The sequence below is a fragment of the Pseudopipra pipra genome, chromosome Z, assembly GCF_036250125.1.
Source record: "Pseudopipra pipra isolate bDixPip1 chromosome Z, bDixPip1.hap1, whole genome shotgun sequence".
In the NCBI taxonomy this organism is placed as follows: domain Eukaryota; kingdom Metazoa; phylum Chordata; class Aves; order Passeriformes; family Pipridae; genus Pseudopipra; species Pseudopipra pipra.
In genome coordinates, this window is record NC_087581.1 from 47,626,858 (window position 1) to 47,637,715 (window position 10,858).

Genomic DNA, 10,858 nt, shown 5'->3' on the forward strand with positions numbered 1-10,858 from the left:
ATGGAAGGCAGGCAGGGAGATGATAGACATCTAAACCATGATTCTTTCTCACTTGAATACTAGGGGATTTTTTTCACTTGAAAAATTGCAGCTGAATTAATCAAGACAGAAAATAACATTTTTGTCTGCATAGTCTTATCTGTAGGGCCCCCTGGCTATCAGGGTGGGGAAATATCAGTGGAATGAACATCTTTTAGTGGGAGTAATCATCATCACTATCATGAAGTGCTCATCAGATAGGAAGACAAAATGCAATTAGGTTGGGTTTACAATTGAGCCAATAATTACTATTCAGATGTCTCAGCTGTATAGAAAATGTAGTATTGTGAACTGTGACTTTTTTGGTTGAATATGAGGTTTTTCCTCCTTTTTCTTTTGAATATTTATAAAATGTCACTCACAATGTGGCACAGCTGAATAATTGTCATAGAGTCAAATGCTTGCAGATGGTTAATGGAAACAGAGAATTAAATGAACGACAGTAAAGAAACATGCAAAATTAAAGAACCCTACTGCAAATTTAAAGGGTCATTTGGTTTCATCAAAAATCAAATAATATGAATATGTTATTCTCTGCATGAAAGAGACTATGTTAAATTGTTTTGAGAGATGAAAAATGAGCAATCAATGGTGTACTAATGAAATTTTTGAAAAATCATGCACTATTGAAATATGCAGCAGTTGTCAGTCAAAAATTACAGAACAAAGCCTGATTTTGGTGGCTAAATTTTGTTATTTGCCATTTATTTAAGTTATTGAAGTCTAGACTTGAAACACCATAGTGTCTTACAAAAGAAATATAGAAATGAGGATTAAAATAAGTAGTCTTTACTGTATACAAATCACATCAACTCTCTCAAAATAATTTTTTGAAATTCTTTTATCAGATGCATGTAACTCAACATTTTAGTAGACATTATATCACCAAAGTGCAGAATCAATTTTTACATAAACCTGCAAGGTGTTGGAGCTGCATTATGACAATGAGCTCTCATCTGTCTGACAATTTTGAAAGATGTGATTGATAAATAGTTTGTAAGGAGCAAATTTATCTTTCTGGTACAAAAGTATTTGTGATACCACTTAGTAAGTATCACTTCGAAGTGGATTTAAATTAAAGATACTTTAACATGGATTCCAAATCTTCTAAACATTTTATTTCTTTTTATTTCTTTATTTTTTCAGGTCTTCTTTCATCCTTTCCCAGAAAAGTCTGTAATTAATATATCTGTCCATCAAGAAAATTATTTCAAAAGGGATTTTTTTTCTCTTAATCTAAGGAAAAAATATTATAATTGCAAATTATTATGTTTTAATCATGCATCATTAATTATAATTGATAACTGAAAATACTTTGAGAGGGGCCCATGCCTATGAAAGAGAGAATTTTCCTCATTTAGTAGATTGAAAAGGAAATTTAAACTAGTAATTTGACAAAACCAGAAACAGCAACTGCTTCCAAAAACATTAGGTAAAGAAAAAAAAAAACAACTTAATAGTCACTTATAGCAAGATTCCTTTTTTTCATATACATATATCTGGTCAAATAATAATTTGCGTCTCATCTCGTGCCAATCATAACATAAAGGCAATTAAAGATTTTACTTTTCCTCCTTGACATATTGTGGTGGTTTGACCCACCACGGAAATCCAAAATCCAATTTCCAGGCTTTCCCCACCCCTTCCCATAATTTTATCTCAACACCGAAGAGAAACTTTCAGGCAGACACCTCTATGGGAGGGGGGCAAGGGAAGTATATACATTTATTACTATACAAATAAATACTGTACAAGCTAAAAGCAACTATATATATATTATTACACACTTCTATCAGTCCCTTTAAGCTTCTCCCTCAATTCAGTCCAGGAAAAGCGCTTTAGGCTGATAGGTAACCAGTCTTTCTCTTGCGGGAACGTTCAGGGAACCTGATTCACTCCCCCCAGCAACCTCCAGCTGTTTGCTGAAGTCTTTTCTTCCTCACGAAGTCCAAGAAGATAGCTCTGAGTCCTTTCTCCTTGGTCCCATGGCATCTCTGCTGTGTGATTCTCTCTCTCATACCTCGGTTCCGTGCTGCTGTAGTTTAGTTAAGTTTATCACACGTACGCGCCTTGGAATTTTCATTCCTTCTCCAAGTTTTCGGCTGTCCTCCGTTTAAATCACTGCAAGGATATCTTCCGGGCCTTTCTCTGGTCCGTCTCCAATTTCGCCTGGGGTTATCTCCCTGGCACCGAGCTGCATTCCGCCCGTCCACTTTGGCTCTGCTCCAATGCCGAGCCTCCCCTCTACTTTACAGTGAGAGGAAAAGGAGCCCCCTCCACAGTCAGGCTGCAAAGGGGGCGGGGGGAAGAGGGCTTGGCTTCAAGGCCTGCCTCTCTTTCTCCCGCTTACCAGCTGTTTGTGAGTCTCTTCCCTCGCAAATACACACTCACTCCAATGCTGCCTCCAACCCTGGCTTGGCCAGAGCTGAGGGCCGCAGGGCCCCCCTTCCCCCCAGAGGGGAAAAAAAGGGGGCTCTGCCACCCCTGGGCCTTTCTCACACCCACACACCCACACAACAGCAGACAGACAGATTGATTGCCAACAACTTCCACCGGTTGTGTATATATGATTTTTCACAGGAGCGAACAAGACGAGCGGTGATTGGCTCTCTAGGGGAGACTGCCCTGGCACCCAATCACCTCTAGGCACCCCGGCTCCCAGGGGGGCAATTTTCAAACCATGACACATATACTTCTGAAAACACTAGATTATAAATGTGGTTTCTTGTCTGGTAATATTTCTGCAAAGTCAGTGAATTCTTATTAAACAGAAGCAGAGATGAAAATATTGATCTTATTTCCCCATTTTAGTAGGTACAAAGCATCTTCTCTTAAATCTTTTTTGAGTAAATGCATTACACTAGCTATCTTATAAAGTTTAAAGTTGAAGTTTCTTTCCCTTTATTACAACACGAAGTGTTTCAAATAGAAAATAGCTAAGGAATTATGAATGTTCCAGTGTAAATACATTGCAAATAAGCATTTTGCCTCTCTGAATTTTACTTAAAGACTTAATGTCATTTCCTGAATGGTATTGGCTCAAATATGGAAGCATCTGTATATATTTTTTAGCAGAATTGTTAAAGTTAATGAATTTTTAAATGACATATATACAGTGCTTGCCATGAGAAATCAATCTCTCACTGCAAATAAATGTGGCAGAATAATCCATACAATGCATGTCAAAAATTGTGGACCTATTATTCTTTATGAATATGTTTTTAAATGCTATTTCTAACCACAGGACTATCATTTTGAAAATGTAATTTGTGATATATTTTTGATCCTTTTAAGGCAGCTGGGGTTTTTTTCTTATAAACTATGTTGGTTTTCCTCTATGTAACTCTACAGTGACATTTATTTAAAAAATATTTATTTTGCTAAAAATGAACCGCTCTGTTTCATGGAAGAGAAATAAAAGTGGATTTTGTTCAGCATGTTTTACTTCAAAAACTATGGAACTTCATAAAGAACATATATTCAGTACTTTCATACAGATCTTGTACCTCTTTTCTAGCACCTGATGGTGAAGAGGAAAAATTTTTCTTAAACTTTGAACTATTGAATGCTATTTCAGGCTTTATAAATTCTTCTGTGTTCTTCTTTGTTCTTCTGGAAGACAGCAGTATATCAAGTGGCTAGAAATGTTCAGAGTTAGATAGGAGAATTGATTTAAGGAAGATGCTCCCAGTTTCATAACGTTTATATCATAACAGTACCATCATACATTATGCCTGCAGTTTTAAGCTTGGTTTCATTGTGCAAGCAACTGGAGAGAATATATATTCACCTTGTATTTGTCATGTCCTCTCTTCTTTCTACCAAATACCTCTTTAATTCCAAAGAGACTTCATTTAAGCTCTATGGGAAGACAGGTGGCTGCTTCCATTGGTGGTAGTGGTGGACTGCACAGGGTTGAGTGAGAAGCTCTTAATCCCATGGTTGAGAGACAGAGGGAGAAACATGGATGTGGTGGAATAACACATAAAAATGATACACACTTTAAAGTACTCTAGTTGCAAGAAAAACAAAGTTTTATTGCACCCAAAAACAAGTGGAAAGATGGCAACAGAAGTGAAGGTAAGAGCTTTATTATCACAAACGTTTTGAGAATTTGCCAAAATAATGCAGCAGGCAACAGCCACAAACATGTTGATAATGGAAAAAGGTCTTGTGGGTCAAGATTAGTGAGAATGCTGACCAACTACACTCATGGGCAAAACAGACGTGAATTGGGTAAGATTAATTTAATTTCTTGCCAATTTAAAATAAACTAGGATAGTGAGAAACAAAACCAAAACAAAACTACCTTCCCACCACCCTTCTTGCCAGTGTCAGCTTCAGTCGTGACTCTTCAACCTGTTCCTCCTCATGTGTATTTAGAGAGATTAGGAATAGGGGCTGTTGTCAGCTCATAACACTTTACCTATGTCACTCCTTCCTCCTCATGTTGTTTCCCTGCTCCAGTGTGGGGTCCCTGCCACAGAATACAGCCCTCCACAGAGTTCTGCAACATGGACCCTTCCCATAGGCTGCAGTGTTCCAAGAACTGTTCCAACATGAGTCCTTTCCAAGTGGTACAGACCATCAGGAAAAGACTGCTCCAGGCATAAATATAGGAGTCTTCAACGGACCATTGAAATAAATGCTCAGTGTCTCCATATTGCTGTCAGAAAGAAGAGTTGTGCTAGTCAATAACCATCTAAAGTTATATCACCAATAATTATTTTCAGATGGGCTGCATTAAGGTTGTTATCATCTCTATGTGTATTTAAAATCACTGAGGTGAACTTCCACTAGTATATTTTACTTTTCAATATCTGAAATGATCATTAAAATACACATTCATCACACAATCTACAATCTTCAGAAACTGCACTTACATCACAAAAAGAATTTCACAAAACAAAGTCAAAATAACATCGTCATGATGCCAATAAAGATAGGCAATTTGCACAGACTCCAAACCTCATGCTTTCACCACAATTTTCCCATCTCTGGAAAAAAAAATAAAAGAAAATTTTAAATATTAATGATATTGCATTGCAAGTCTGTAATTTTGGTAAATGTATTACATAATATATAAGAAAAATCCAATGTGAAGTAAAGTAATTAAAATTAGAAGGAGTTATTTTTCAAAAGATTATGCTTTTTAAGTGCATTTTGAATGGGGCTAAAATATGCTGTTACAACAGAGGAGGCTTTAAGGAATGTAATTGAACTACTTTACACTGAAACTTGCTTATCATATTTTATCATTTCCACACCAAACAAGCATAATACTTTTCAATACTGGAGATCAAAGAAAGGAAGAGATGCTGAAACTCTATTATAGTGGAAGTGTGCCTGTATGACCAAATGCCATACTGGTGTCACTAGACACAGGACATGTTAGCAGGCACTTTAGGTATATATTTCTTTCTAAATACTTCTCTTTATATAATTGTGGGTCAGTTTAACCAACTGATGGACTGACAATAAGATTGTTAAAAAATGATACTATAGACTACTTTTTTTCTAAAACTTCCCATAAACTATTGTTGCATTCCACTGTAACATCTCCAAACTCTTACAGATTTGGGATCATATAATAATCTTCATTGTATTTAAGAACATAGCCAGTATCTTCTGGTACTCAGGCACCTAAGGATCTCAAAGTAGTCCAAAAATGTTGACTAAAATTCATAAAATTCCTATGAGGAGATTTCCAGAATATATAATGCTCTTTTTACTTTTGCTATAAAACAGCCATCTCAATCAAGAAAACAAATTTTGGAGAATGTGTGACATTACAAAACAGTAATAGACATTGAAGGGAAGGATAGCACTGCATTAATTTGAAACTCCCTGACAGATTTAGATAAACAGATTGCAATTAAGCAGAATTGAAAAATCACTACAATTAAGATCAATATGTTGACATATCTGCAAAATGTCTGAGGCATTAGCTGTTGTGAGAAGTTTACACAAAAGCTTTTTTTACTGCTAGAAGGAATAACAATCATGAATTTCCTAATGCTTAAGTCAAACATGCACTGATTCTCCTCATACCAGCAGAGAGGCAATAATCCACTGGGTATTTTTATTACAGAAAACAGCTTCATCCTATTTCCAATAGCTACTTTTGCCTGTAGGATGCCACGACCAGAGCAGCCAGGAGTTACTTCATTTAAATATAACAGTCATTGTTAATCTCTGTAAGACGCCTGCCTTTCATAACCTGCTACGTTGGTAAATTATTGAATTGCATTTGTGAATTACTTTCAGTTCCTCCAAGTCAATTAACACTTCTGCAATTGCTGAGATTATCTCCAAGGGGAATGTGGATTGCTTCTCAAATTAGCCCTCTAGCTTTACACAGGCTGTGTAAATACATAATACCGCCTTTGAGTTGTCAAATCTCTTGCTATTTACTGCAAACAGCTATAGCATTCTCTGAGACATCTTTTGACAGAATCACCATTCCAACCTTTTTGATAATAACAAATTGCATGTTTGACTAGAACTGTAATAGCCTGAGGCATTTCTAGCCAGTCCTGAAAATTAACTAAATCTATCACTACATTGTGTGTCATTAAAACATAATTTCCTGTCATCTTTTGCCCAAATATAGGGTCACTAATCTATTTTTAAACCAATTCTAGCTCTCTTCATCCCCCTATTGATATTCCAGGATTTTCCTTAAGTGAGCGTGGTTAAACTTTCCAGAAAAAAATTGTTAGTAGTTTCATCCAAGTTCCCATATGATAGATTTAGTAATTTGCTTAGTTTATTATTAAATTAGAAGGACAAGAAAGCAGAAAAATTGTCCAGAATTTTCCCATCTCCAATTCTACCCCCAAAGTATGCATATAAGCCATTCCATAGCAGCTATGGAATTAACTCTATCAGTTGCAAAAGACCTGCTCTGCCTCTAGATATGTATATATATACATAAGGATGCGCACTGGAGAGCATTCACTTTCATTGTTGAGGTTTTTTTTCGGTTTGGGTTTTTTTTCTTGTTGTTGTTTCACGGAGTTCTTTTAAGCTTATGATTTCTTCAATCTTAAGAAAGGTTTTTTCATTGGGATTAATTTTTCCTGAACTCCTCAACCTCCCGTGATTTATTGTTCCTCCTTTAATTTTGGAATCTCACCCTGTACTTTCTCAATGTTGTTGTCCATGCATTTCACTTGACAGATCTGGGGTGTTTTTTTCTGTAGAGTAGTTTTTGTTGACATCTTGTACTGAGAAGCCAGCTTCTAAAAGCTGACCATTTTCCAGAAGGATGCCTTTCCTTATTTGTATCTATGATACAGCTCTGATACAAAGACTGTAGTCATACAGTCATATCATCTTGATAGTGCCATTTTCATTACTGTGTCTCATTCACTACTTAGTTGCACTGCCTGCAACCCATAAAAAATAAATATTTTTTTCTTTTTGTTCTGTATATCATGTCATGCTTAAGCCTGTTAATACCAAGACATGACACATCCTCCTTATACATATATATATATTTATAGGTCTAGATTTCCCATTGTTTTATAGCACTTAACAGCTGCATTCAATTCTTATAATCTCCCTAAACTGGACCTGAATTTTCTATCCCCTACTTGTCTTCAGTAAAGTCAGATTGGTTTGACTCCCACTATTACTCATTTCTGTAGTGAACTGTACTGTAGATGTGAATTGGATTTATGACTTCCTGAGAAGCTTCTAGAAGTGCAGGGTTCTACTGGCTTTGTCTTGGGATTTCATTTATTTCATAATTATAATATGGAAGCAACAATTTCCTCCACCTATTTGCAATACAGCACAAACCAAGCCTTCCTGAGCCCTGAGGTGCTTGTTTAAAGATCTGTCTTGCCTTTTTGAGCTGCTGCTTGTGATTGAAAGCTGCAATAACTAGCTATACCTAGACTATACATTTCAATATGGGATTTTGAAAAATATTGAAATTGAATATTGAAAAATATTGAAATGTTTCCTTCAGCTACTCATTACCTATCAACTTTCAAATCAGTCACCTCTCTCTAAACATTGGTCCTTTCCTCAATAATTCTCTTCAGGTTTGTCCTATGTTTCAGTAATCTCACATTTACATTTCTAACTGTTCAGTTCTAGCACTTAAGTCCCACTTGCTCTTCTCCATTCTGTGTTCCTTTTTTAGTGTACTCAGTTTGTTCCTCAGTATCAGAATAATTCTGTATAACAAGCAAAGGTCCTATTATTGCTTTTATATTTAGCTATTATTTCTCAGAGACACTATCTTCCATTCTTTTTTTAAGCAATAAGGCAAACTCTTTAAGATTATCCAGTTTCCATGGGCCATGTATTTACACAGTAAATTTCCACTCTTAACTCTTATTCAGGTGCACTACAGCCTCATTCTTCTTTAGTCACAGTATCTAATCCTATTTATTCCACTGTTCTACATTCTGCAGTGTATATACCCTGATTTTAGGTATCTGACCCACATATCCTGTGAGACATGCACTCAGTGTGAAGATCCAGTGCTCCTAGGAGGGGTAGTTTGTGATACAGATAAATAATTTTCAAAAATATCAACTATCACAAGAATTTACCTGCCCACTAAAAAAAACCCAAAATAATCTGGGGTTAGCGTGAATTAATTGTATTCAAATTTCAAATTATTCTCTACACTATTTTTTGAATATATGAGTAAGAAAATACGTCCTCTTTGCAAATATACAGCAGTATGAGGAGACACTACTAGTACCCTTGAGAAAATTTCAGAGGATGTCCTCAGACTTTGCATATTGTCCCAGTTGTGCTGAAAAACTCTTTAATCCAACTTTTTTCTAAGCTATTACTTTTTCCTATCAAATTAGGACACTTACTGCCCTACTTCTCTGATCAGTTCAGTTGAACTCCCTTATCTTATAGCTCATTTGTAACATTTTTATTTCTTTTCTACTCCTTTGCAGAAGGGCAAAAACCAGTACATTGCCACTTCTATTTTCACTTTGATATTGGTGGGACCTATGCCTCCAAACTGCAACAAACCTCTAATCTTTAAATATACTTTAATATTATTTTATAACAATTCATTTTCCACAGCTTTAAAATCAGATGTTGTCTTTTTGTTTTTAATTTAAATTTGTCAGTGATCTGCATAGCCTTTGCTTTTTGCAACACAAACTAATTACAAACATAGTATGGAGGACATATAAGGGAAAAGCCAGAGAGAATTATTAAAAGATGTTCTCTCTGGAAGCAGCACCTCACGAAATTTCACATACAGACAACAACCACTTCACTTTTTAATTAATTAATAATAAAATTTTAATAATTAATATCTCCTTTAGCAGAATTATACTTACTGAATGAAAACTCAGATTTACCACAGGGTTACACTTATATATGTTATATGAACATATTCCATAGATTATAAAAGATATAAGCCATAAGCAATTTTTGCTTCTACAGTATAGTAATATATCCCAATTCAGAATTTTTTTCACTGTGTCATTTCTGTGTTTGAGTTCTATGGTCTTTGGTGGTACTTCAACATGTGGGTAAAAGAAGAGAATGGAAAGAAGTGTATTTTGATATTGTATAAAAATGTGAAGTATTATTGATTTTTTCTCCTTAAACATATGTGTGTATCTCTTTGGAGATACATATCAATATACCTCATTTAATGATCTTAAATTTCCCTTTCTAATTGATTTTTTGTTTTTTACATTTTTTTTTAATAATCTGATGGGACAATAAATTGCTAAGTATATTTAGTGATATATAGACTTTCATAACCTGCATGGGTTAGTCATAGATATATTAGTTAATAAACTGTATCAGACATGGCACAATTCTCACTTGATGATATCTGTCCAGAACAATCAAAAGAGTGAGCACACAGTAAGTTACAGTTCAATCTAAAAGGAAGGATGTATTTTTTCCAGGGTAGGACAGGGAACACTGGCAGAATAATATAGAGAAGTTCTATTAGTGCTATACTTGCCCTCTACACAATAGATAAATGAAAAAATGAATAAAACCCCCAAACAAATAAATACATGTATAAATAGCAAATATTTACATTTGCATCACTATCTCTCAGAAGGAAGTTTCACATGGAATTAAAAAGACAATGGGAATTCAAAGAGACATAAGATGTCTAAAATAACATTCACTGAACATACTTGAACTTTGCTATCATTCTTAAACATCTCCATAGACTGCAAATAGTAAAATTCCATCAAGTGGAGAGAAAAAGGACAGTGGAAATGCTGTGCTTAGCTATATGAGTGAATCTGCAAACATTCATCATTTCTTCATTAACAATTTGATATAACTGGAAACAGTTATATCATTCCATTATAGTCATTCCATTCCTGACATGCCTTTATGATAACAGTGAATCCCTCATATGTCCCTGAGACTTCAGCACACAGTCAGAATGGAATGTTCTCTTGCTCTGAGTATGTACTGTTCCCACAGGTCACTTTCCTTACACTGATAAAAATATGTCTTTAGAAACCCATGAACATCAAATGAAGGAGAAGAAAACCTATTAAATGTTGCATAATGCATTCAATACTGATTGCGATGCAGCCTAGTTTTTTATCTGATTTAATTCAGAGCAAATTCCTGCCATTTAGGAATTGGATTTTCATGATCCTTGTGTGACCCTCCTATGATTCTATGACTTATACCTTTCAATATTACTTCTTTAGAATTCCTCCATTAACATACATGATTTTAAAAAAATCACCAGTGACATAGTACTGACAAGTTCTTCTTACATGTTTAAAAATGGGTGCAAGAAACCAGCCTATTTCAAAGGGAATTAGAAAAGTTCTGAGTATTA

The 10,858-nt window shown here is 35.1% G+C and overlaps 1 long non-coding RNA gene across 1 annotated transcript; it reads right to left on the reverse strand.

Annotated features, from left to right (window-relative positions):
- Positions 1-4,050: 4,050 nt before the first annotated feature.
- Positions 4,051-10,346, reverse strand: LOC135407131 (uncharacterized). Its single transcript, XR_010426715.1, has 3 exons — positions 8,502-10,346; positions 4,923-5,036; positions 4,051-4,705 (listed from the first exon to the last, which is right to left on the reverse strand). It is a non-coding gene; the product is annotated as an uncharacterized LOC135407131 (long non-coding RNA).
- Between the last annotated feature and the right edge of the window lie 512 nt (positions 10,347-10,858).